The sequence below is a fragment of the Marmota monax genome, unplaced genomic scaffold (genome assembly GCF_021218885.2).
Source record: "Marmota monax isolate L192 unplaced genomic scaffold, Marmota_monax_Labrador192_F-V1.1 WCK01_AAM20220418_F8-fsc00236, whole genome shotgun sequence".
NCBI lineage: Eukaryota > Metazoa > Chordata > Mammalia > Rodentia > Sciuridae > Marmota > Marmota monax.
The window spans coordinates 502,289-529,438 of record NW_026693806.1 but is presented as its reverse complement, the minus strand read 5'-3'; the positions used below and the strand labels follow the sequence as shown (position 1 = coordinate 529,438).

General features: G+C 45.2%; 1 protein-coding gene across 2 annotated transcripts in view; it reads left to right on the top strand.

Moving 5' to 3' along the window:
• Nucleotides 1-3,049: 3,049 nt before the first annotated feature.
• Adra1b (adrenoceptor alpha 1B) overlaps nt 3,050-27,150 on the top strand; it is a 100,876-nt gene continuing 76,775 nt past the window's right edge. For both annotated transcript variants that reach the window (XM_046462193.2, XM_046462189.2), the window contains exon 1: nt 3,050-3,192. The gene's annotated coding sequence lies outside the window, so the exon portion shown is untranslated. The remainder of the gene's footprint in view (nt 3,193-27,150) is intronic.

Here is a 27,150-nt window from a genome sequence, read left to right as displayed (position 1 = left end):
GCTCCAGACCCAAGCTAGCCACCAAGGGAGATGTCACCACTGCAGAGTCTTCTTTCCATGGCTGCCAAATCCATCTGGGACAGGTTCAGCACATCCATGTTCACCTGGGTCCCCTCATCCCCGGGAAGGCAAGCTGAGCAGTACATCCTGAGGGGTGGCCAGGAGCAAAACCCCTGAAGATCTCCAAAATACAAGCTTGTGCTAGGAAGCCGAGCGTGGCCTCACTAAGCTTGGAATGAACTCCTAATTCATCTGGATGGAGAGGAGGGTGGGGGGTGATGCAGAAGGAAGCATTTCAGTGGTGACTTCCCAGAGCTTTCAGATGGGCTGTGGCACTGTCTGGACCACGTACACTCCGTCCACTCCTCTGATTCCAGATCTCCTGCTGCCAACACTGAGAACTCCCAGGCCAGCTGCCTCCCCACCAACCTGGACATTAGGTGAGGCAGCCAAGTCCACCGACTGGTTTCACAGACACCAGGGGTGGGAGAGATTCGTCCTCCGTGGACTCTCTGGAACAGCAGGGAATTCCCTCCGCTCACAAGAAGGATGCATTGAGTGATCGTAATGAATCTCCCAGAAGATGTACACACATTAGGTCTCAGTTATGAATTTTTTAAAGAAAAAAGTAAATAAATACCCAGAATGATTTGGTGTGAACCCCCGTGGAAATGAGCACTCTGTCTCCCTCTATTCTCCAAAATGGAAAACGGAAGGCTGTTTTCCAAATATCTCAGCTGCCCAGCCTCCTCACTTTACAAATGCAAACTTGAGGTCCAAAGAAGGGGAAGGAGAGCTGCCTACATACAGCTGCTCAGTTATTGTAGAAGATCTGGGGCCAAAGTGCCAGTTTTCCCCACTCCTGACATACAGTGCCTTTCTTCTACACTAATTTTAAATAAAATCTACTTTTTCCCCCTGTGTTTTGTTTTAGCTCTACATCCCCACACTCTCTTTCTTTCTTTCTTTGCCTTTTTGTTTTAGCTCCATGCCTGGCTCTAAGACTTGCTTTAAATTTTGGCTGAGTGGAGGACTGTATGGATATATGGCTGATCCTTCTTGTGATGGGAAGTTTGGGGCTTTTCTGGGGAAGCCCATTGTTTAGAGATCTTCCAAAGGGTCCCCACATCACCGTGTTGGACAGTTGCACCCCTGAGGGAAAGTTTTCAGGCCATCACAGAGACGGGGATGGAGCTCCCAGATCAGAATAAGAGGGTGATGTAGCGGGAGCCGCGTCTGAGAGCAGGTGCGACATGGTGCGGCAGGGTTCCTAGATCCCTCCCCAGAGAGGAGTCCCTCAAGCTTGCCTGGCTGGAATAATATCCAGATCTGAAACTCTGTGATTCAGCATGGTCCACCAGGTCATCCCTGTGCTCACTACGATGGCATCCGTACCCTCAAAACACTCGGCCGGATAAAGTGATTTGTGAAAACTGGTTACCCTGGTCCAAAACAGCCATGGTGATTTCTGGCTAAGAGAGAAGTCTCCAGACATCAGAATGTCCTGATCACAGTCGGAGGAGCTTGTCATCCTGGGGCTTTGCCTACTGATTCTTATCACTGGAGGATTGTGAAACAAGCAGTAGGTGTTATCTTTGTTTATTGAGATTAACCATTCTTTTCCTTTTCAATAGAACAGCCTCGTTACTAATGCTTTTTTTCAAACAACAGACAACTAACGATGAAGGAAATAGGAGTTGCCATCAGTATTTTTATGAGCATCACTTCTTTGTCTTCTATGACTTTCTTGTCCAAAATTTCAGCCTCATCACGGCACCCCCAGCCCCTGTAACTACCTACCTTTCCTGGAGTACTTTGGTCTGAGTCTTTGATGTCAGTTCATCGAATCCTTACTACATCCCACAATGTGGTGATTATCATCCCCAATTTACAGATTGGAAACTGAGGCTCAGAGACGTTGTGACCTGTCTAAGGGCACTCAGCAAACATATGACAGTCCTGAGTTTCGAAGCCAGATTTACTTTATTTCCAAAGATGAAGACTTGACAAGAACAAAAGCTACCTTCACTACGTAGCAGGTGCTGGGCTCAGGGACCTGCTTCCATTCTCACAGACCTTTATTATGGGTTGAGAAACCTAAGGCATGGAAGGGTTAAGTGACTGGACTTACACAGCTGATAGAAGACAGAGCCAAGACACAAACTCCAGGTCCCTGACTCCTCAGCTGCACTCCTAACTAGAAGCTACATGGCCCGGCAGCCACAGGCTGGTGTGGGACATGGGATCACACGCATTTATCACAACCAAGGGCGGGAGCTTTTCCATGCTTACTTTAAACTGGAAACCAATAGCACAGTCCTGCTCCCTGAAGCCAGCAAATCGTCCCCCTCCATGTGGTGTCTCCCTGCCTGCTCACAGCCCACAACCTGCCATGGGCCTCTGCCACCTGCCCTCTGCGAATCCTCAACCTCAACTTGGCCTCACCCCCAGTTCGTCAATGCACCCCTCAAACCTGGCGCTTACACAGCCATCGAGCCAGACCTCAGGTTTCAAAGACACACGCATCCCATGATTGGCCACTTGTGACCAAGACCTTGGGAAAGCATCTCAGCCTGCTCAGCCTGCAACCCAAGACTTAACCTTCAACCCAGCCCTGACCTTGCAAGCCATTACCTGCCTCCTTGACCTCCCTGGACTGATCCAGGTTTAATAAACAAGTCAGCAGTCAGCTCCAAAATCCTGGAGGTGACAGATACTATTCAGTGTTGTCACTTAAGTAAGGAGGTGGGAGCTCATTGATAAATACACATGAGCAACACTGTTCTGAGGCTGCACTCTACTAGAGGCCATCTAGCTGTGTGGCTTTGGGTGAGTCATTCCACCTTTCTGATCACCATCTTCTTTATCTATCAAATAATGGGTAGGACTAGGTGATCCCAGGCCCCCACAAACCCTAAGATTCTATTACTCTGTGATTGTGAAATGAGAAGCCGCATAGATATTATTCCCATCGATGCTTTGATCTAATCATTAACCAGACTCATGAAACTTTCTGCAATCCGACTACAAAGTTCACTTTTAGGGAAAAGGGGAGGGTTCCGGGCAGCTGGACGCTCCTGGACATCTCCGGGGACCTAACACTAACCTGGACTTAGTTTGCTGGCAACAGCGGAAGGAAGTCTGAGGATCTTCACAGGGACGGGGTGCCCTTTGGAAGAAGGGGTACTTTTGGTGAGTAGAAAACCGTTAAGATTGCAGAGGCCACGTTGAAATCCACTTTTGGCCCATGCTTACTCTTGTTGTTTTGTTTCCAAGTTTGGCTCGATGGCTTGTTTTTCCTCTGTTCCTTGTGTCATCTGGTGGGATGCGGCGTCCGAGAGTCATAACTCATTCACGGTGCTCTGGAAAAAAGTCACTGTGCAAAGCAGATGCAGTTTCTGCATGAAGGCCAAAAGAAAACCGCAATTCACGTGGTTCATGGCCCACGTGGGCGGCTCATCCCACAGTGGCTGTGAGATGGTCATTTGTTTCTGGTTTCTTGTGCTTGGTTTTGACTGGAGACTGGGTTAAAGATACAGCCTGTCAGCTGAGCTCGGTGGTGCATGCTTGTAATCCCAGCAGCTCGGGAGGCTGAGGCAGGAGGATGGTGAGTTCAAAGCCAGCCTCTGCAAAAGCGAGGTGTTAAGCAACTCAGTGAGACCCTGTCTCTACATAAAATATAAAATAGGGCTGGGGATGTGGCTCAGTGGTCGAATGCCCTTGAGTTCAATCCCCAGTACCTCCCCCCAACAAAAAATAAGATCCAGCCTGTCACTACTGCCCAGAATTTCCCCAGGACTCAGAAAAAATCGTGCGGGCCCAGCATGTCCCTAGGACTCTTAGAAAAGATGATGTGGGCCTGGCGTCTTCAAGGAACAACTGAAGCTGGAAGGTTTTTATTTCTTCCTTAAAGAAACCCAAAAATCCCTCCATTGTGTCCCTAAACTCCTTTTTTGATGTGCTTTTCTCTGCTGCCTATGATTCCTATGGGTTAATTAACTCCTTTATAAAATACAAATACTTTCCCCAAAATCCACACACGAAAACACAAGCAGCCTCTAGCAGAGGTAATCCATAAAGCTAACTGTCAAACATTAACTCCTTAATAAATTTGGTCTATCTAAATTACTTCTAATGTGACAGCTAGCTGTGGTGATGGAGTTTCCAACAAAAGGCAAATTGTGTTTTCTAAATCGACTTTAGTATTCATTGACTCATCTGAGCTTCACGGAAATAGCAGACTGGTTTGTGTTCGTTCGTTCATTCATTCCTATACCAAATGTTATGGACTGGCAAAAGCACAGCAGGGCGATAGAGATAATGACAAGATAAGGATGCTTCTTATGTGTGCCACTCCCAGCATATGGGGCAACAGACACATAAAAACCATCACAGACACACACACCCAAAGGAGAACAGCTCAGAAATGTTAAGTGTTTTGCCCTAAGTCAAACAGGTAGAAGATTCTGCAGCAGGATTTCCTGCCAGGTGTCTCGTGATTAACTTCAGAACACTCTTCAAGACCTCCTAGAGCTTCCTGCACATGGACCAGTTTAGATGGGGGAAAGTAAGGAAAGAAAGCTCCCACACCAAGGTTCTGTTGTTGGACGGATGATCTGCTAATTACTGCAGAAACTAGTGATCGCCAGCAGCATCAAGAGATCTCCCCTCAGAACAAATGGGTAGCAATCCCATAGCTCAGCTGCATGATTTCTCCAGCGGTCCTGAGATGATGTCCAACCCGGCCCAGCATCTGGCACGGATTTGGTGTTCAAGAAACACCTACATCCTCTTTGTTCAGGGGGACTCAGTCATTTGACCTCTTGTCGGTATGTTACCAACTGGCAGATGGTCAATCCCAAAAGAAGCCTTGACATCTCAACCACATTGCCTTGATCCCTGGCTCCACAGTGTGAGAAAGACTTAAATTGTCCTCAAGATCTTTGCTTTTCCCTGGTAACCTCTTTCATTCACTAATCCCATTCCACCACCAAGTCCCAAGTCACAGTGCTTTTTAATTCTAGACTTGCCCCCAGCTTCAACGTGTATTGTAAGTGCGCTTGTCAAAGTGTCCCTTCCCACTGCGGTAGGTCTCTCCTCGGATGGCACTCTCAGACCAGCTGTTAAGACAAAAGAAATATTCTACCTAAGACCGAGATCAAAGATGCAGACCATCACTTATCTTTTCCAGTACTTCCTTTGGCCACACAGTGAGAGATGACAGACGGTCCCTGTCATCGCGGAGCTCCTCGGGGTTCTCTTTGCTCATTTGTTCTCTTTTGCAGCCCTTCAGGTTGCTGTCACCTCCATCCGGTGCCCAGCGCAGCCACCCAGCTTTGATTCTCAGGCACCACAGGCCCTCTGTGTGCTGAATGGGGTCTCATGTGCTCTGAATCTGTGGCTATCAGCCACAGAAAAGAAAATTGTTAGATACCTGCTGGGTACAAAGTGCTAGGCTAGGACTGGGGAGAAAAGAGAGTTGTCGTGGCTTCGAAAAGCACATAAAATCCTGTCACTCGTGACAATACGGAGAGACCTGGAGGACATCATGTTAATTGGAATAAGTCAGGCACAGAAAGACGAACATTAAATGACCTCCCTCACACATGAAATCTGAAACTTTCATCTCAGAGACATTGAGAGTAGAAAAGAGAGACCACCGGAGAGTTACCAGGTTGTCAGGGACAGGAGAGTGGCAGGGGAAGGGAGCAGAGAAGCTGATCGGTGGGCACTGAATTACAGTTAGATAGAAATAAGAAGTTGGATGGCACCTTTTGGTGAATATATTCAATAATAATTTATTGTAGACCACTAAATAGATAGAAGAGAGGAACTTAAATGCACTCACCATAGGAAATGATAAAATTTCAGGAGTTATGAATGATAGATACCCTGACTTGATCACTACCCAGTGTATCCATGAATTAAAATGTCAGATTATATCTTAGGAAAAATATACATATAGATGTAGATTTTTTAAAAAGAAAAATTAGAAATGAAATAAGCATGGCCTCTGTTCAAGAACCAGCTCTGGCACCAATTTACAGTATCATCCTGGGAAAATGACAACCTCATTCTATAAAATGATGATGTTGTAAACCCTTAGCTGATGGGGTCATTGTAAAGAATAAATAAGGTGAAACAAAACCAAAATACAAAGGGTAGGCATGTAAAGTGCTTGGTTGGCACATGACTAACAATAATAAATGGTATGCAAATAAATAAATAAACAGTGTATGAGGCTGACTTTGGTGTGTTTTATGGGGTAGGTAGAGTACCATGGTAGAGTGTAGGAAGAAGAGATTCTTTTTTTTTTAGGTTTTTTTTTTAATTGTTGATAGACCTTTTATTTATTTATATGCAGTGCTGAGAATTGAACCCAGTACCTCACCCATGCCAGGCAAGTGCTCTACCATTGAGCCCCAGCCCCAGCCCCAAGAGATTCATTTTGATTGAAAAGATTAAGAAAGGCTTCCCAGAGCAGACAGAAGTTGAGCTGGCTGTGGAAAATAGGTAGCTTTGGAAAAAGGATCTTGGGAACTTCCAAATGGTTTATTGTCAGTGTTGAAAAGCTGTGCACTGCTGGTTGTGGTTAAGTCTTGAAGGATGACATTAACTCCTACCAGGTAATGTAAGGAGCAATGTTGCTACATTCAGAAATAGCTGGGTTGATAGAAGACTTCAATGCTGCATGTACAAAAATGTAACAACAAATCCCAGCATTACCTACAATTATAATGCACCATTAAAATGCACAGGAAAGGAGTCTTCAATACCTTATGGCTAGAACTCTCCCTGACCCCATGCAGTCCACAGATGACATAGAATAATATGACTGGATGTTTTATTACCCGAAAGATCATTTAGACTATCAGTCACTAGATGTCCCAATTGTTATTGTAGTTTCAACATCCTAGTCCAAAAGTCATCTAATTATCAGATGTTCATTGCCAATACAATTTTGACCACAATTGATACATTAAAAAGAACCAGGAGTTGCAAAGCCACTAAATTTATGGGAAATCGTGATAAGGACAAAGTTTCTAGAAAATATCAGTTTTAGAAAGAAACCTAGCTAGACCCTAAGCAAGCCACTTAGCCTCTCTGGTGTTCAAAGCATCTCTTGTGCTTGCAGCCCTGATGTCCCAAAGCCTCAGGTCAGAAGAATAGCACAGATTAAATGACGCTGTAAAGAAATCAACCAAAAATTGAGCATGCAAAAGTATCATGACTTTTCAACTACGAAAGAAAGAGATTGTCACCACCACGAAATCACTCCATTTCAATTCAACAAGCAGGAAGCACCTTAGTCCCCAGGGATACAGAGAGGAATAATCTCACTGTTCTCTGCCTGGGACAATCGTGCCTGAAAAGCCACATATCCAGGTGTGAACGCCATGGTTCAACAGAGAAACCAATACACTCTGGCTTGGCCAGAAGCAAGAGATACTGGTGGGACAGAGGCTGGCAACTGATTGGAAAGGGAGGGCAATTCTTTTAAACTTCTGAGGTAAGAACAAGTGTCCACGGCAGGGAGCACCATGAAGGTGGACTTGAACTTCATATAATGAAGATCACCCCAGTTGGAAAATCTGGAGAATCCCCAAAGCCAGAAAGACTTCAGAAACTCTCAGAAGGGCTCTAGACGACCCTTCTGCACTGACCAGGAAGTTAGCTCAGATGCATGTTAGGGTCCGCACTTCTAACTTCCTTAAGTCAATCAGTGCACAGTAATATTTAATCGCATCCGTCATTTACAGAGCACATATTTAGTGCATGCATCCCGACTTTGGAACCAGCATGCTTGGGTTTAAATCTCAACTCATCTACTTCCTAGCTGTAAGATTTATTGGATAAGTTAGCTGCTCCGTATCTCAGTTTCCTTATCCATACAATGGGAATAATAATAGTTTCTAATTCAGAGTAGTATTGAAGTTGAAAGGAGATGATTTATGAAAAAGCACTTTTGAAGAGTAGCACAAAATACTAATAGCAGTACTAATATGTTACTCCTGCGATAGACAACAGCAATGTGTCAGGCCCTGGGCTAGACACTGGATTAGCAGAACTGAGAACGCAGACATGCTCGGTCAGGAGGTGAGATGACATAAAAGATATTGGACAAAAAGTCACAAAAATAAGAACGTAGTTTCAAGCTGACAATTGCTATGAGGAAAAGCAGAGGACACTATGATAGCATATAACATGTAGACTGGGAGATGCTAGGTAGAGTGACATTTAGGCAAGACTTGCAATATAGATATATCCCATCACCAGTGGCTTAAAGGGATATATCCATATCTGGCTTTACTTTAAATCCACAAAGAAAGAATCCAGCCCTCGACGAAGGCTGGATTGAATTGAATTGAATTCCATGACAATCTGTTTCCCCATTTATGCATCAAGGCTCTACATTGGGCACTATAAGGGTAGATAGGCTCTCTTGGACTTGGCTGTTAGATCCCATTTGATTTATCTCTGAAATCTAGAAACTCATCAGTCCACCCACCCATCGCCCCATTCATCTCTCCGTTCATCCACCCAGCCAGCCTGTCAACCTCTCCAGGAATCCTTCAAGGGAGGCTGATCTGGGGGAAAGTTCCTATAAGCCAAGATGCATGCGGGAGATGGAAGGGAATGGTATGGAAGGATGAAGAAGTTATAAATTAACACAGATGGGGGCATTCAGGGAGAACTTTAAGGAAGAGGTGGCATGCTGGGCCTCGCCAGGAAATTCTAAGCAAAGAAAATTCATGGGAGTGGCAGAAGGGACGATTGTGGCCACGCCTGCCTCCTGCCTCCTGTTGGGCAGTACTCTATTTGGTGTGCAAATGTGGCCAGATCGCTCTGCTCCTCAGCTTTCAGCTTTCTCTGGCTCTCTGCTTCTACCCATCGATCTATCCCCTTTTTAAAATTTTTTGCCAACTAAATAGCTAAATTTTCATGCATTAAATATAAATATGATATGTATCCAAACAGCACAGCCAAAGGCCTGAGGTCAGCAAAGAGCTGGGCGATTCAGGAAACAGCTCACTGACACGATCTACCTGGAAATTGGGGTCTATATTAGTTCCCTGGGGATGCCATAACAAAATACCCCAAATGTGATGGGTGATGCAGCAGAAATTTATTCCCTAACATTTCTGGAGAACAGAAGCCTAAAATGAAGGTCAACATGGCCACAGTTTCTGGAGTCTCTAAGAGAAATTCCATTCTTTACCTCTTCAAGTTTCTGATGACTCCAGGGCTCCTTTGTTTGTGGCACTGTAGCTCTAATCTCTGCCTCCACCTTCATCTGACTCCTTCTCTGTGTCTCTGTCTCTCAAATCCCCCCTCATTTTTCTTACGGGGACACCAGTCTTAATTGAATTTAGGACCCATGCTAAATCAAGCCGGCTTTCATCTCAAGATCTTTAATTTAATTAACATCTTCGAAGATTTCCAATAAGGTCACATTCATAAATACCTGGGATTAGGACTTGGATATATCTTTTATTTAACCCACTACAAGGTCTAAGAAAGAGAGGTGTACTGAAACCCTATTTTGACAGGTTTCAAGTACCAGCATCACATTACTTAGAGGGTCTACTTCTCTGCAGAGTTGTGATAATGGCAACTCTTATTTTTTATCTCCACAGCTGTTTAAACACCTCTCTGTAGAATTCCTTCTTCTACCTTACTATCCCCATCTGACACCCCAAAGCTCTCCTCTCCTACTTCACGTACCCTTCTGGTACCTAACGAGCCCTGACACACTTCACTGCTTTGGCATGTCCTAATCAATATTCCCTTCCCATAGCTCATGCTCCATGTGAAAGATAGTTAATCAACTATAATCACCTTTACCAAGCCACTGGCTTGTCAACATTAGTAAAACCTGTACATGTGACCCTTCCAGAGTGATCATGTTTGTACAAGCTCATTTGTGGAGATGCAGCTACATCTGGAGACAGTCTAGCTGGAAGTCATAATCTTAGTTCCTTAGGGTGGCCATAACAAAGTACCCCAAACTTAGAGGTTAATGAAACAGTTGGGGACACTACCTAAGGCAGATGGGGAGGCAAGAACTGCCCTTCTTCTTGTCCTTGGAAGATCACTGGCCAAACCCAGCTGACCCAGGGAGCTACCACTTGCAGAACTCAGCCCCCTCTGATGCAAACCAAAGGAGGGAAGGGAGAGGCATGGATCTGAGGACAAGTGGGGCCAGGACCAGCATGCTATCATTGATGAGACACGGAGCCCAGAGCAGATGACATAATTGCACATGGACAGAATAAGTGTGGATTTTGCAACCAGGTCTCTCTGAATCTGATGTTGGAGGTCTTGCTGCACATTGCTCTCATTACTGTCATAGAAAATAGCAATTGCTTGGTCCGACTGCTGAGGTCAGGAGATATAACTTGGGGTCCCAAGAGGCTGCTTTGTGGCTTATCATGTTAGCAGGAGGAATTTCTGTGGATCTTTGTGAATAGCGTGAATATGCTCCACACAAAACCCCTTTCAGGAAGAAGCCATGACCCTGCAGCTGAAGTGCTCTGAGGGGATATTCCAGCTATCATCTTGAGCATGGCCTTCACAGATATGGAGAGCTTCCTTGCCCGTGGATGGTACCCTTCCCCAGCAGCCCATATCCAGTAACTGATAATGGCTCAGCCTTTGGGGTCCACTGAGGGACAACCCCAATGAACACTGCAGTTCAATTTCACCTGGCCAAAAATCCTGCTTCTTCTCCCTTCCCCGGGTGTCAGTCCTAATGCCAACCCCTGTTCATGGTGGGCTTTTATGTTGTTCTTGCTCTTTTACACACAACCGCTCACTCTACATAGTTGAAAATGGCGGCAGCTGTGTTGGAAGCAATGGCGCTGACCATCACAGAGGTGGTATCACCTCCTGTCCTCTCTAGATAGAATACAGGGCTGCTCGCACAGAGATTTTCTGGTTAATTTAGACTGGCAAGCAAGTGGGGACACTATCGGATGGTGAGACACTTGCTGTTTTCTGGAGGAACATGCTTTGTTTGTCCACCCACAAATCACCAGGAAGGTGTTGATTGGAAGATGTGTGGAGGCACACTCCTTGGTGTTCAGCCTCACCTCTGGTCCGTTATGTGGAAGGTAGGACATGGCTCAGGACCACGACTGCTCTGAGGGCATTTTCCCATTGGGATTGAAACATGTCCTTCCATTCCTTAGCGCTTCAGGGACATTGGAGCCTTCCCTCTAGACGTAGGCAAAGGTTGGCCCCTGTCTTTCTGTGGAATGTTTCATACAAAGATACCAGGATGCTTGCCCAAGTGCTCAGATTCACTGATCTCTAATTGCTGGCCCCCACACCCATAATAAGACCCAGAGCTTGGCAGAGCTTCCAGAAGCCTCACATCCCCTCTCTGTGCTCAGGAAGGGTCCACCACCACGACCATCTCCCATGTGTCTTCTTCCTTTAAAATGAAAGAGATTCTTCACTCTTGGCACCTGTTCTCTCTGCCATCCCATCAAATGGCAACAAGCTACAGAAGCTCTCTGGAGCTGTGGCTGGCCTCCCCCACACACGGTTTTCTTTCCTGCCAACTAATCCCTGCCCTTAACCTTCTTAGGTGTCAGTACAGCACCGATTATTCATGGCTTCATTGACATTTCTTCCAAATCCCTGAAGCTGGTGGTGACTCATCCTCTCTTGTCATCGAGGGGCATCGCTGATCTGTCCCCAGTGCACTGCATGAAGTTCTCTGAGGCCTTTCATCAAAAGCACTCTGAAAACTTTTAATTTGATGACCTAGGGCCAAACATGAAGATCTCCAGTTTTATAGCTTGCAAAAGGAAATTAAGCCTGGGTCACGCAGGGACAGGAACTCTGATCTTGCCCCCCGGGAGATAGGATCCTAGGTCATGGAAAGCTAATTTAGCAAAGGTCTGGGTGCCCACAGAGGGGCCTGTTTGAACTTACCATCTGCCAAAGTGCTACTAACATGGAAGGAGAATGATACTTCAACACAAGCCTCTTTTAGTAGACAGTGTCCTTGGATTTTCCATGGGATATTTTTATTCTGTTTAAAAAAAAAAAAATACTTACTGGGTTGAATGGGAACTGAGAGTACAGTTCCGAGAAAAAAACAAACAAAAAAAAATGTGTCTCCATTGCACTGATTATACCATGTAGGATGGCAATTTCCTAGGAATTTGCATCCAACTTAGTAGCTTCATATCTGTTTGATGGGATAGGTCCTCTCCAACCCTTTTATGTTAATCAGCTTTCCATTGCTGTGACAAAATACCTGAGATAATCAACTTTAAATGAGGGAAGGTTTATTTTGTTTCATGGTTTCAGAAGTTGCTTGGCCTTGTTGCTTTGAGCCTGTGGTGACACCATACATCATGGAGGGAGCATGTGGCAGAGGAGGCCTGTTCATCTCATGGTTGCTAGGAAGCACAGAGAGAGGAAGGGATCAGAGTCCAATATCCCCTTCAAGGTCATGTTCCCAGTGGCCTAACTTCCTTCTGCTAGGCCCTACCTCCTAAACTTCCACCACATCCCAATACCACCACAGGCTGGTGACCAAGCTTTTAAACAGGAACCTTTGGGGTGCATTCGAGATCTAAACTCTAGCACCATTTCTGAAGTCCCTTAATGGTTGGATCAGAGGAGGGGGCTCTGGTAACATGGCTCATGGTGGAGAAAGCAGCAGTGACCTCTTCAGTAAAGTCACACACAGGACCTATGCTAAGAGGTTTGTCCTACAGGTCAAAGGCCTGTTGTCTTGCAGAGGCACCTTAATGACAGTCCCTAGTCATGGACTCTTTTCTCCTTCCTCCCATCCTCTCTCCCCAACCCCCAAATTACTTAAACCTATACCTACAGTCTTAGCCAAGAGCAAAATCTGAACCGTCTCTGACTATTCACCCTTGAGAATCAAATCCAAGAGGACACAGAACTCTGAGCCAAAGCCAAGAACGAATGTGGAACCCTCAGACTAACACAGCACACACATGTTGGCTGGGTCCCTACGTAAATGTCTTTGACATTTAAGTGAGCATCTTCAATGGAGAGACGCAACACAACAATCCAGTTTTCCAGTTTCTTTCAAAAAAAATAATAATGTCTGGCCACATTTTGCTAGAATTCTGCACCCCCAGCAGCTGGAGATGAGTGGCCCGGCCCCAGCCCCTTTACAGAGAAAACAGAATTCACTTCTTACACTAGATGCACGTTTCCGTATTATTTTCCAGACCTTTGGAGGCATACAGTCTTGAGTCCTTTGGGTTAATCTGGGGAGGGAGAGGAAAGAAAGAGGGTCCATGAGAGAAAGTATCCCTGGGGACATTAGTTCAGACAATTTGGGATGGAGGTGACTGACTGAATACCTGACTAAAAGTTACTTAAACAAAAAGAAATTTTGTTACTTTATTTAACAAAAGTCTACAAGTTGGCAGTTCCTGTGTTGGAATGTCGAGTTCTAAATCATTTTCTCTGCAGTGTTTCTGACTTTCTTCTCATGGTGGCACTAAAGCTGCCACAGCTCGAAGCCCTACATGCTCATACAATGACATACCAAAGAGAGAGTCCAGAATGTCTCTTATATCTTTCTTATCAGGGAGCAAAATCTTTCCAGAAGTTTCCAGAGACTTTGACCCTGGTCTTATTGGCCAGAATTTTGGATCCCATGACCATCCCCTAAGACACTGGCAGATGAGAATGAAATTGTCATGTTGGAGTGAGACCCAACGTGGTTCATCTCCTGGGTCCTCCTTAGCACATCATGATTCTAATAAAAAGGAAAACGGGGAGGACGGTAGGTGACCACAACACATATCATGTATGTAAGGCAGGGCCTCTCTACTCTGCTTCTATCCTGGCTACGCATCACCTAGGATGCTGGGAAGGAGCTCGTGCTGAGGAGTTCACTCTTCTGGAGTCTGCAGGGACTGTAAGATATGGTGTGAATACAAAGTAGAGGACTGCTTGTCCCTTCTACTGCACTCTGTGTGTGACAGACTCACAGTGAGAGCATTTGGCTGTGAACGCCGCCACCCCTCCAGTTCAACCTTAGGGACCAGCATTTTGCTTCAGGCATTTTCCTGGCCAGCAGAGAGCAGGTTTCCCTCCTGACCCCAGCTCTGAATTTTCTCACCAGACTCTCTTCCCCTCGGGGGTATATAAAAAGACATTGCCCTAGGGAGCAGGCCTGGGCCTCGGTCCTACAGTCAGAAGAGCGACTCATCTCTCTTTCCTAAGGAGCTGATGATGAAGTTTCTGGAACGGATGCCTCAAATCATAAATTTGGGCTTGTTGCTTGGCCCCCTGTCTCCACTTCTGTTCACTGCACCCCGGGCAGCCTCAGAGCCACCAACCCTGGGAAACAGTTATCAAATAAATGTTCAGCTCCTGGTCCTATGAGCCACACACCCCTTATTAAACCTCTCTGATCAGCTGGCAGGCATGCGCAAAGCTGATGGCTTCAGAGAGCTCTGGGACCATCAGAGGACTGTCCCTCCCACTGCACCAGACTGAACTGTCATTTCTGGAGCAAGTCTGGGGAGCCCTCTAGCTCTCTGACTGTCATACATCCAAGACATGTCCCACGGCACATCCACTGACAGATTTTCAAAAACTAAGAAAATAATTGTTTGACTACTCTGTGACAACATCACGCTTACCAGCTTTTAACACATTCAGATCTCTTGTCTCAGCAGCTCCTTGTGACAACTCCGAGCAGACTCCATCAATCACCATCATTATAACCTCTATTTTATTTACTCCCTACTGTGTGCCAGGCACTGTGATAAGCACTTTCTATCCATCATCTCATTTAATGCTTTCAACAGCACCATAAGGTAGGTCCTGTTATAAATCCTATTTTATCAGCAAAGAACCCAAAGCGTTAGAAAATGGTGCGACTGCCCAGGTAACAAGTGACAGAGCCAGGTTTTTAAACTCATATCTGTCCAGTACAAAAACAGGACTTGTACTGACCATTGCCACCTTAGCACAGTCTGGGGAATGATGGTGACCAGGGTGCTGTTAAGATCCTGAGAATAAAGGATGAGCATTAGATATTAAGGTAACTGGCCTCCACCCCCTGATTCTTTCTTGCCCCCCAGCCTCACTTCCTGTTCTCTCTTGCCCTCTCACCTTCATGAGAACATTTTAAAGCTCAAGAGCTAGATTACTGCTCTATTACATAGAAGAGCAGCTTTAGGTCTTTTTAGCTTCGTTCCAAAAGATCAATAGGATGCCAGAGCTCAGTTAGACCCAAGAATCAGAAGAGGACATTGACCGGGATTTCCCAGTGCGAGGGTGCTCTCAGGCAACACTTACAGTCTGGGCAGTTGGAATCAGCAAGGCCAGAGAGATCCCCTCGAAACAGCAGAGTCCAGAAATGAGTGGCAGGAATTGCCTAAGCCATGTCCCTGGCCAGGAGCCAAGGTCATGGTCAAGTACCAAAAGGAAAGACATGCAAGAGGCAGGACACAGGGTCTGTACTAGGCAACTGGTGTCCAGTCCAAGGGTCTCCCACCGCTACTAGGAACAGTTTCTGGCACACACTCATGAGCCAACGGAAAGCAATGAGATCCCGGAGGAGAACTCACATTCAGAACAGGACTCCAGGCCAAGAGAGAGGCTGGTAAATTAGAGAACAGCAGAACAAATAGTCCCAGGCAGTCTTGGGTGCCCTAGTTCCTACCAGGTGCAATCTGGCCAATTAATTCAACTAAAATGTTATCGGCTCATAGTAATAATACCCCTTCCTTCCAGCTAGCACATGTCCTAGTGAGCTTCCATACTCTCTCCATCTCTAATCCTCACCATGACCCTCACAGCATAATCGGTGTCAGAGAGTCTCCATTAAACAAATGAGCAAACTAGGACTTGGAGAGATGAGGTGACCTGCCAAAGTCCCCTAGAGGATCAGGTAGGATTAGAGCCTGACTCCTTTCCTCTCCAGCATATATCTTACCTCAGAACTAGAACTGTGGAGACCACAGAGCTGAAAAATTGCAAAGATCACACATGTGTCAACCCAGCTACTAACATCTTCTGGCACAGCCTCCATGTCAAGCAGTGTGCTGGGCGAGGAGGCCACAGCAAATGGCACCCACAGCCCATACCCAAGGAACTCACTGCCCGACTCTGTTAGTCAGTGTTTCATCACTGTGACCAAAATACCTGACAAGAACCACTTAGAAAAGGATAAGTTTATTTTGGCCTGTGGTTCAGAGGTTCTGTCCATGGTTGGTCAACTCCATTGCCCAAGATGGAAACAGACCGTCATGGTGGAAGGGAATGGCAGAGGAGAGCTGTTCCACTCATGGTGGCTGGAAAGAAGAGGGGAAAAGGAAAGGCCTAAGGAAAGAGGCCCCTTCCAGGGCTCGCTCTCTCTCTCTCTCTCTCTCTCTCTCTCTCTCTCTCTCTCTCTCTCACACACACACACACACACACACACACACACGGCTCACCTCCCCCAGATATGCCCATCGGACCATTCAAACTCAGATGGACTGATTAGGTTACAGATCTCACAATCCAATCATTTCACCTTGGAACATTCCTACGTTAACACAGGAGCCGCTGGGGGACATCTCATATCCAAACCACAACTGACCTAATTTTTCAGGTCATCTTAGAAAACCAGGAAGGATGCCCCTGCCTCCTCCAACCCCACTTCTGGCCCTGGGTAAGCTGGTTGGGTCCACTGTTGCATGCCCCCATGCCACTTTTTCTGGTCATTCCAGAAACCATGTCAGAGGCAGGGTCCCTGGGCCAGTAGATTCGACTGTGTCATTCTGAATCTAAACGACATCCTCTGTGATCAGTAGCCTCTGTCGGCCCCAGGAGGCTTCTGTTTGTTTGTGGCTGGGTGAATTTGCTCGGGTTAGTCTCGAGATCGCCTGTACACTGGGGAAAGGGGCCCAGCAGCTGTTGAAAGACCAGCTGGAAGGCAGTCAGCACAACTCCTCCCTGTGGACTGCAGCCCTAGAGTGACACAGCGCGTCTCCCGGCTCCAACTCGGGCAGCAACAGGCGCCTGAGTGTCACCTCTAAAAGAGCACTATGGTGGGAATGACATCTTTTGGTTATCTGATCACTCTCCATCACTGAAACTTCTTAGGAATGATTTCAGCCCCCCTCTGTAGCAGCCAGAGCTATAAATAAAGGTCCCCCGGGATGCTGAATCCTGCCCTTCATCCCGGTCGCCTCTGTGACTCATTCCACAAGCTGATTCTTTATCCATCTTCTTGATTACAGGAAGGGGAGAGTGCAAGTCCTACTTGTGTGTGGCCGTTCTTGTGGCGCACCGTGGACATTTACTTAGGTGCAGTCCACATGCATGCATGTCTGCGTGTGCACGTGTCAGCTAGTGACTCGCTGCTCCATCTTAAAGGGTAGATTGGAACTGCATCTGTCACTCAGGTTCCAGCATGACAGCTGTTGGCCATGAGTCCACCTTAAGTCACGCTAATTCAGACCCTTCCCCGTGCACTGTCCTATGCTAAGCAAAGGGGATAAGATACGAGTTCTACCATCTTCATGGCCTGCAGTTGCTTAAAGCAAATAAAATCCCTGAGTCCCAGCAGCAGTTGAGAAAGCAGCATTTCATGCAAGAAAAAGCCTTACCTGAAACAGAGAAGAGAAAGACATTCATTTATTGAATCCCTTCTTCTTTGTGCTTGGCACTTACTAAGTGCTGCATAATATATTCCTCACAACAGCACAGCAAGACTGTCTCTTATTCAAGTTTTTCACTCATGAGAAAATATCCCCAGGGAAGATAGATAACTTGCCTAAGAAAATCACACAGACCATGAAGGTCTAATTTGAGATTTGAGTTGAAGAATTTGGGGCAGAATCTTAGAGATTATCTCATCTAAACCTTCATCTAGTGCTTGCATCTACTCCTAAAATCCCTGAAAGCCGGTCATTCAGACTCTGGGTAGACAAAATTCAGCTCTCAAAAGAAGCTGTTTGTATTCTCCAGCTTCTTGTTGCTGTGATAAAATACCTGAGGTAGGCTGCTTAGGAAAAGCAGAAGGTTATTTAACTTCACAGTTTTGGAGGTTCAAGGGCATGGTATCTGTGCTGGCTTTGTTCTGGTGAGGACATTCTCAGCAGCAACACATCATGTCAGATGGCAATGGACAGAGCATGGGTAGGAGCAAGGAGTCACATAGCTGCCCAAATAGGAAAGGAGCTGAGTGGGACCAGGCTCAGGCTTTTATAATAACTGGCTCATGTAAGATCTCACTCCATATGATTTGTATTCCTTTCTGAGAAAGCACCCCTTTGGCCAAGGCTGTCCTAGATGGCCCAACTCTTCAAGGGCCTGCTATGTGGGCAACTCAGATTTTAACACAAGACACTGTGGAGAACACCCAAATGATATCAACATACAGCCCTGTGCCATCTTTAGACAGTGCCAAACTGCTAGAAAGTTCTCCCCAGTGTTGAGGCTCAATCTGTCTCTCATACGCCCTCTGGGAAGACAGAGAGCAAGTGATGGCCTTTGAAATAACCAATGACAATCAATGTGCTATTTCCTCCCCAAGCCAGACCCACCCTTCAACCATTCCATACTGGAAATAATTTTAAATCCTGAGATATTTGTTCATCACAAAAATCCTTCCTGCTAGTACCCACGTTGCTGCCACATGTAGGTTAGGTATGTACCAGCTGTGTGAATGAAGTCATGTGTGAGCCCTTTCAGGGTGGATGATGTCAGGACATATCTCATTAAGCCTTTATCTTAATTAGGGATTGGATGGTTACCAGACACAGAGCCCATTCTGGCTAGTTTAAGTAAAATTCAGGTTTGATAGAAGGATGTAAGGAACTCTAGAGACAGCCAGATGTGAAAATGTTATAGGACCTCATGGAATGAATTGATATCAGAAAGCTAGTTTCTCTCTCTCTCTCTCTCTCTCTCTCTCTCTCTCTCTCTCTCTCTCTCTCTCTCTCTCTCTCCCCCTTGTGTTTGCTCTCTGCCTTCCCTTAGTGTGTCTGCCCCTTGACATGCTGGTTTTCTCTGCAGCTCATTGCTCAAAATGGCAGCTGTCCAAAAGCCATACCCACATACAGCTCCAGGTTCATCAGCATCTAGATGACAGAGGTTCTATGACCCAGTATTGGTCATTAATTGATTGGTCAGAGTAGGGTCAGGTGATCACTCCTAGACCAATGAGTGATGGCCAGCAGGCAGGGAGGGGCTCTCCTGGTACAAACAGAGCTGCATTAGGTAGTTCTTTATCAAGGATTCTAAGGTTATATTAGAGGGGAGGGAAGATTCTTTGGAAAGGTTGTGGTGAAAAGAAATGGTGGCATGTCTGGTACACTTTTAAATACCAGATACTCAGGGTGAGCCCAGAGAAGACTTTTATCCTCAGGATGTACAGACACAGGCTGTGGGGACTAGGGACTTTCAGAACTTCTTGTTCTTCTGAAATTCATATTCAGGGCCATAAACCCTAGAAATCCTAACAGCCACAGGTGACTTAGAGCAGGCCTCAGCTTTCCTCTTGCAAGATGATACTTTACAGGACTTATTTGTGGCTCTTGAGCATCTTGTTGATGACTTTGGAAATCTTCAGAAAGGCAAAAGATGCCATCGACAAGTGCTAAACCCAGAAACAGCCCACATGTTCTTAGATACATAAAGGAAGTGTGTGTGTGGTGTGCAGTGTGTGTGTGTGTGTGTGTGTGTGTGTACATGCCATGGTAAGGGCTGTGGGTAGAAAGAGGAGACAGAGAAGGACAATGGGGGAATATGACTGTTTTGTAAGAGGACGTTCATTGAATTGTAAGCTGGAAGATTTCTTAAAAATTGCTACCACATAGCCATCCAACCCAGATTGAAGGGTTTCCCAGAAGTCCCTCTAGCACCAGAGAGCAGGTAAGAGGAAGGGCTACGTAGGCAGCCCTCACCACCAGCACCCTCCCAGCAACAGTGCAGTTCTACTGTTCTTGGTTTTATTTGGTTGCTATGTGTTGTTTTGCTCTTTTCTGGGCAAGGAAACTGCAGAGGGCAGTGATTTGCTCACAGTCACACAGCGAGGGCCTAAGCTGCACTGGTTCCCAGCTGTGCTGACTCCCCAAACCCTCCTTCTGCTGCCACAGGTCATATTGATACAAGAAAGGGAACAGTGATTTTTGACAAGGATAAGTGTCGTGACAGCTAACCATCTGTGGCTTCCACCTGCAGGAACCATCAGGCATTTGCTGCTGACGTGCTTCTACCTCCCAATAGCCCGAGCACACAGCTGTGTCTGGCAGTGACCAAGCTGCAGAACAGTGATAAACTGGTGGCTTCGGGGCTCAAATCCCTAAACTGTCAAACTGGCTCCTTAGTTATCTGTTTATCTTGCAATTACCAGCTAATTTTTAAAGGGACCCTATACCAGGGTAATTAAATCGCAACCAGCAGACCTCAATTCTAACTTGAGAGAGAGAGAGAGACACTGTGACAGAATGTTAAGGAGCTCTCCAAACCGACAATGTCAAGGCGCTGTGGCTGGAATAAATGAAATCCCATCTACCCTCCCAAGATTCAAGGTCCTGAGAGAGAGAAACAGATTGGACAAGCTCAGTTCCCTTGATCACACACTTGGCAGCCACAGCCACCACCCCTGGAACCAATGCTGAGTTTAGGTTTTTCAGGCCACCCTGTTTACCCTCCACCAAGTCCTGGGTGGTATGACTCAGTCACAGCCTCTCTAGCTCAAGAGTGGCACTTGCTCTTCCGTCCAATCCCAGTCCAACCTGGGCCATGCCCGACTCCACTCCTCGAATCATAAGACCCAACACTTACCTAAGCAAAGTATCTTCAGGCTCACGCTGACTTGTAGCCTGGTGTTGTAATTATTCTATTTGATTTGCACATGTAATTTCTTACCACGTCTTCTTTTCTGAGAACCAGGATTGGGGAGGGGAGCCTTTGTGATTAGAATGGGAAAAAAAAAAGAGCAAAAAGTATTGCATACAAAATTATCCCTTCTCTGATAGGCCTTCCCAGAGCTGGACCCAAACTTAAGAGTCAGTTCACAGCAAGAGTACGAAGCAACCCAGGCCCCTCATCTTGGTTCAAAAATTTTAGCCTAGAGCAAGCAGTCAGTTCCAAATACTTCCTCACCAGTTCTCCTAGAAGGCCTTTGGGGACTTCATACAAACAGAACCTTTGTGTCAGAGACCCTGCAGTGGAACACAAATTAGGCCCACTCCAGGACTTGGCTATAAAAACATTGAAACACATAACTTCCAAAGTCACTTGTAGTTCTAAAAGTCCATGATTCTCTGATTAAGCAAAAGAAATCTATTTCTAAAAAGTGGGTGATGGACGTCTTACTCAATGAACTGGAATTCACTTCACCGGATTCCGAAGACTTTCTGGCTGATTCTTAAGCGTATCCCAGGGTGCTGAATTTCTGCCACTTGCCTAGGAGTAATGACATCAGACAGCAGGATCTGACCTGACCCTTGGAGAAAAAATGTTATCTAAACCATGAGTCAATACCTCATATCTATCCCCAAAACCAAACATCACTTTCTGGTTGCCTTGAGCTAACTGACCAGAGGACGAGGGGTTACTACTGGTGGTTGACTGAACCGGCTGCCTGCACCAAAGAGAGTGGCCCTATGCCATCTGCTCAACACACAGCTTCATTGTGGCCAAAAGCCAAAAAGAAATTAAAAAGAAAAAAAATCAATTCAATTATGGCTGTGGAACTAAGCTGTTTTAGGGCATGATAGCAAAAATAAATCTGTAGTACCATGTAACTGGGAAATACTGACCCAACCTCCAAATGGCTTGCTATTATGTTCAGAAGATTTTTCTCCAAAAATGGGAATTGTTTTTCATCAGGTCATTCACATTGATCTCTCTTCCAAATAAAAAAAGAAGAAGAAGAAAAGTGTGTTAACCACCCAATCTGTAACCATTAAACTGGAGGAGCTAGCTCAATGAACTTCAAATGTTCAAATCTACCATCCTTCATTGCAAACGATTTGAGGTGGGCTTGCCATCTTGGATAGAGCAAGGATTTCCAGGTATAGGACTGAAGTAGAAAAGGGCAGTTGCTTTGGCACATAACCAGCTGTGTCATCAGCTCAGTTACACAACTCAGTGCTGTGAGTGACAGATGCTGCAATCTTAAATTAATTTCCTTTGGCTCATTCTGGAGTATTTGACTATTACACTTGCTGTGTTTTTAAGAGGGAAAAGAAACTTGGAAGTCGAAGTGGTACATTTCAGTTATCCTCTCATCAGATGAGGCAGAAACCAAACTTAGCCCACGCCACACTGAGATGCTGAGTAAAATCAGAGCCACAGACTCTCAGAACAGGAAGGAGACTGGGAGAGCAAGCAGTCTAAGGGAGAAATGGATGCTAATAGCAGTAATAATATAAATAATAATAACAAAATGTACTGACTGTAGAGATCATAGTCAAATGCCTAGCCAGCACTCACATTTGCTTTCTTGCCTAATAAAACCTCAGTTTGGTTTAGACACCCCACACACATATTCCATGTAGCCTCACAGGAAGCCCACTGCATCCCCCAGCTCCAGGGTGAGTGCCATTAGTACCTATGATCTGTTGGAATAGGCATGTGACCCAATTCTGGGCAATGAGGCATAAGAAGAAGACCTTTGTTGATACAATTCTATTTAAAAAAAAAAAAAGTTCCTTTGCCTCCAATAGAAAGACCCAAAGGAGACATCCTGTGGACGTGGACATATCTAGAAGTCATGCTCAAGAGTGATGTAGACATATCCTGCTATTAACCTAAGATTGGAACCAACACTCAGGATCACAAAATAGAAATATGAAAAGACCCAAGTTCTTGATGATATTACTGAGCCACTAATTCAACCAGCCCTGAAGATGGCCTCTTCCTGAATTGCTTATGTGAAGTTTTTGTAATCCACTTTAGAGCCACTTTGAGTTGAAGATTCAATTAGTTGTAATCAAAAACGGCCCAAGGCTGACAGTGCTTACCATGTGCCTGTCACTGTGCTTGGTACCCTACATGCATTATAGGGTATCTCTGTGAGATGACTACCATTATTATCCCCATTCTACATTTGAAAACACAGCTAAGTCTTGGAGAGATGTGTTAATTTTCCCAGAATCCGTTGGTAAGCGGTAGAGACTAGATTCAAAATATTAGCAGTCTAACACCAGGGTCTCTTTTATCCTCCATGCTATGCAACCCAGAAAAGGGAAAGACTTGCTTCAAAAAGCACCATAAGTCAGTGTCATCCAGGGATTAAAACTCCGGTTCTTCAATGCTCATCTGATGGTGATGATTTCAGTGAATTCAGCCCACTACTCCCTTAACCAAGGCATCCCTTTTCATGGAACCCATAGTCTGCTTAAAATGCATGGTCTTTCTCTCCAAACATTAACTACCCTCTTAGACTCTCTATGCTCATCTTCCACCTCCTTCAATTCTGACTCTTTAGCTCATTAATTGACTCTTTGCAGCCACTGAAGAGAGTCATGTGACTCTTCTGGAAAAACCCCCATGGCAGGGGCAAGATCATTGCCAGTTAGGAGTTCTCACCAACAAGGAAATTAGGCTGTCTGCTGGGGCTGTGGAGGATGAGTTGGCAGGCTTCCCATGCTAATTGGTTTCCGTCTTGATTCAGTGGTCTCCCAAGCCAGCTGACAGCTCAACAGTGGCCAGCAGTCTCAGACATGGAAAGTAGGCAAACACTTGAAGCTGCCTCAATCTGAGGATGAGTCACAGTGAGCTTCACCATGGGAACCTCATAGGCCTTGCATCGTCCATGAGAGAGAGGAGAGGCTGGGGATGGCAACATCATCATGCTAATATGATGAGCAGGAATGGGGAACCCACCTTTGCATTGTGAAGTTGTCAGCATGGGACAGCAGTAGGGTCTCATGGTGAAGGGCGTGGTTTTATACTTAAGCAAATATGGGTTTAACTCCCAGTTAAGATACTTGCTAGATGTTAAATACAGAAATAGTAGCAATGGAACTTCCTTGAACCTAGTTTCTTCCTGTGTAAAAAAATAAGAGTAGGGTGGTCATGAATTTTGGATATGATAAGCATAATTCCTGGCACATTAGTAAAGCTCAACACCTTCAAAGACAATTATATTGGCTGCAAAGATTATGATGATGATTATGATGATGGTGATTATAATGATGATGATGACAAAAAATTAAGTGGATAGAGAACATATGATAATTCTCATGGTCAAAGTGTTTCCTGTTTAATAACAACTCAGGACAAGTCCAAGCCTCATTAGAAGAGACTCTCTGCCTCTAATTTCCCACCTGCCCTATACTTCTTTCCTTCTTAATAAAAACACAATTCAGTACACTTGAAATTTATCCCAAAGAATCAAGTGACTTCTGTGGCTAGCCACGAAGATGATTTCCCAATTTATCAAGCTGTGTTAATGGTGAACACCTACCTCAGCTCAGGAGAGCCAATTACTCAGGCTACAAATCAAGTTGGACAAGGTGAACCAACACAAATATGGTTCATCTCAAGAGACAATGTTGGGTACAGAAAAATTAATCCTCGGCATTCAAAGCTTTTATGATGATCTTAACAAGTTCATGGTAAAAAGACTTGGACTGTCCTTATTTAAATATTCCCCCAGTTCTGGGGACTAATATTAGCAAAATTGTATTGTTATATTGTGTGCCTGTACAAATATGTAATAACAAATTCCATCATTATGTACAACTATAATGTACCAATAAAAGATATGGAAAGAAAAAAATTACACTATCACACACAAAAAAAAATCCCCCATGATTCCATTTACACATCCTTGAGTGTGATGTGCTTATCTAATTGACAAAATATGCATGTCTTAACATGATTTTGAGGAAAATTTGTACCCATATTTCCAAATCTAGTGGTAGGAATAAGGTCATGTGCAGACTGATTTGAATAATGCATAGGCATCATACTCAATTGGCTTTGGGTCACCTAATACTGATTCTCCGTGGAGCATTGGAACATATAGAAGAAATCATCTAGTGAAGTTATGACCATGCTCCACAGGCCCCTAGAGTTTCGCTGGAGCTACCAACAAGGATTTGGGGTCAAAGCAGCATTGAAAGCACAGGATTCTGGGTTGCCCTCTTCTTATGTCAACCGGTATATCTATTTCTCTTTCAACATACCATAGTGGTGTTCATACAATACCACTCACAGCTTGGAAATCCCCCCCAACTGAAATCCCCACCCTGCACTCATTTCTCAGGAGAGGAAACTGCAGCCCAGGGAAGTCTACTCACTTGTCCAAGGTTGCACAACTAGATACAAACGGAATCTGGACTAAATTTTCAGACTTGGAGATCAACACACTTACCTAAGGAAAGCTATTGGAAGCATTTTCTTGTGAACAGACACTTTTAATCTTAATACTGTCATGGTAAACATCAGCAAACACTTCTGTTACCCATTTGCGATGGGTGTGTGGAACTGTATTTGGCACTTTGTAGCTTAGGGTCACAGAGTGGGGGAAGGGAAGACTTCACGGAAGGACTAATGCCTGAACACAGTTTGAATAGGGCAATGGATTCACCAGATAGAAAGGGGAAGAAATAGAGCCTTCTAGACTTTAAAGCTCTGAAATTGAGAGTTATGTTGCAGATGGAAAGTGTGCCACTTTTGCTGAGTTACTATGCATATGAGTCAGAGTTCAGTCAGGAAATGGGAAGCGTATTAGGTCTTTCAAATAAAGGGAATTTTTCCCCCAGGTAACTAGTTACAAAGTGTAGGAAATGGTAGAGAGGGGTGAGTGAGAAAACCCAGAGTCCAGAAATAGCAGGGAGCAGTTACTCCTCCTAGGGCAGGAAACAAAGATGAAAACATGTCATTCTCTGAGCCCAGGGATTCACCACTGTACCTGGGAATGTCAGGAAGGTGACAGGACCACTAAGGAGAGGCCATCAGAGCAGTGGCAAGACCAACAAGGAGGGCTTACACAGGAGGTACTGAGATACTGTGGCTAAAGGAGAAGTTTCCAAAGATTCTCCCAGAGACCACATGCACAACAGAAGAGAGAGAACACTCTCCACCTTCTTGCACCTCCCAGCCTTCTACCATGGCTTCCTGCTTCCTGAACCTACCAAGGGCCCTGGATCTCCACAACCTATGATGCAGAGCAGAGCATGGGAGGGCAAGAATGATGCTGAGAATAAACAGGCAGGTGACCAACCTGCCCATGTTTTCTAATGAAATGCTCCTCCTGGCAATTTCCCCACAGTTCTCAAATTCTGCTGCCCATCTCTCTCCCATAAATATGTATCACCACGCTGATGTGGCCCCAATTATAAATCCCAAACAACCCAGTAGTAGGCATTTGTAATTTTTTATCTGTCCAGTGCCTGAATCCTCTTCCTATCTGGAGAATCTCCCATTGTACAAAAATGAAACTCTAGACCCTTCATTTCTCAGCTCTCCATGCAGCTAGGAAGTGGTACATGACCTAGGATCCACCAATCGGATACTTCTGCTCCTGAACTTGGAACCAGGATCTAGCGACCAAAATAAATAGAAGTAGGGAGGTTCCATCCTGATGGAGAAGTAGCCATACCCAGGTTCCCAGAACCAAAATGGTAGCCATGCCAGAGGCCCTCTTTGGGATTCAATGACATCCAAGTACCAATGGCTGTGACAACCGTGCCTTTTCTAAGCTGGCTGTATAATTTGATTTTGCTCTTATTTTCTAGATTTCCCAGTGATTTTGAGGATTACTCAAATCTTTTCAATGACTTCATTTTCTACTTAAATCATAAAGGATAATTGTTACAACCAAGAATCGCCACTACCATAAACCTCTTCTTGTTTGTCACCAGAGATCTTACATCTTGAACCTAGCACTGATGATCATCTAAGGGTCTTAGAGAGCTTAATCTCCTACAATATTCAATCAATCAACAACTGAAGATATACAGGCACTGGCATAGATGCTTCCAGAACTCCTGAGGTACAAGGATAGGCAGCTAGCCTCAAGCATCCAGGGGGGTTACAGCATGCTATCTCTAGCCACGACTGTAGGAAAGGGGTGATTGTCTCAAGGATCATCTCGAAACCCAATGGCAGATAGAGTTGTCTTCCTGCCTCTTCTGTAAGGACTGACCCCTTACAGAATGAGTGCCAATGCCTCATTGTAAG